At 48.3% G+C, this 974-nt stretch overlaps 1 non-coding gene across 1 annotated transcript; it reads right to left on the reverse strand.

The window, feature by feature from the left end:
• Positions 1-264: 264 nt before the first annotated feature.
• LOC125117179 (U6 spliceosomal RNA) lies at positions 265-367 on the reverse strand. Its single transcript, XR_007132535.1, has one exon. It is a non-coding gene; the product is annotated as a U6 spliceosomal RNA (small nuclear RNA).
• Between the last annotated feature and the right edge of the window lie 607 nt (positions 368-974).

A 974-nucleotide genomic window follows, 5' to 3' on the forward strand; every position in this document is an offset into this window, starting at 1 on the left:
TGCTGAGGGCCCGAATAGAACAGAAAGGTGAGAAGGTACGAATTCTCTCTCTCTCTCTTCTTGAGCTCGGACGTCCATCTTTCCTGCTCTTGGACATCAGAATTCCCAGTTTTGAGGCCTTTGGACTTTGGGACTTCAGGCCTCTGGACTCCAACTGAATTATGGCGTCAACTTTCCTGGTTTTCCAGCTTGTAGTCTGTTGATGTGGGACTCCTCGGCCTCCATAACCACATAGCCAATTTCTATAGTAACTTTTTTTTTTTTTAAAATATGGACCACTTCACAAATTTGTCATCCTTGCGCAGGGACCATGCTCATCTTCTCTGTATCGTTCCAATTTTAGTATATGTGTTGCCGAAGCGAGCACTCCATAGCAACTTTTTTAAAAAAAATCTATCATTCTATCCTATCCTATCCTATCCTATCCTATCCTATCCTATCCTATCCTATCCTATCCTATCCTATCCTACCCTATCCTATTCCTCTGGAGAGCCCTGCCTAAATCAGTCTTTCTTCCTTATCCGCCCCCAAGTCCCTCAAACTCCTGACAGTCCCTGTCCCTGAGGCCAGGCTGGAGCCAGGAAACTCCAGACCTGCCGTGTCCCAAGCTAGCTGGGCTGCCGAGACAGAAGAGGAGGGAAGAGGCAGTGGGTAAAAGACACATCCCAGCTACCCTGACTTACCTATCCTCAGGGAAACACGGTGGCCCCAGCATGGGAAAGAGTAGCTAATGAAGAGGCCAGGCTGTTATGTTCCCTAGGGAAGGGGAAGGGGCCAAAGAGAGGAGGAAAAGGCTGTGGGCACAGGGAGAGCATAATCAGGGCATTTGGACATTACTGAACTGGCATCTCCTGCTAGACACACATTCGCACTGGCTACTGATCCCATAGAGGAGCTCTGGCACATGAGCACCAGGAGAAATTAAGTGTGAGTGGGGGAGCAAGTGATAAACCATCAGACACCAACTCTAAATA

This window comes from Phacochoerus africanus, chromosome 15, assembly GCF_016906955.1.
Source record: "Phacochoerus africanus isolate WHEZ1 chromosome 15, ROS_Pafr_v1, whole genome shotgun sequence".
Taxonomy (NCBI): Eukaryota; Metazoa; Chordata; class Mammalia; order Artiodactyla; family Suidae; genus Phacochoerus; species Phacochoerus africanus.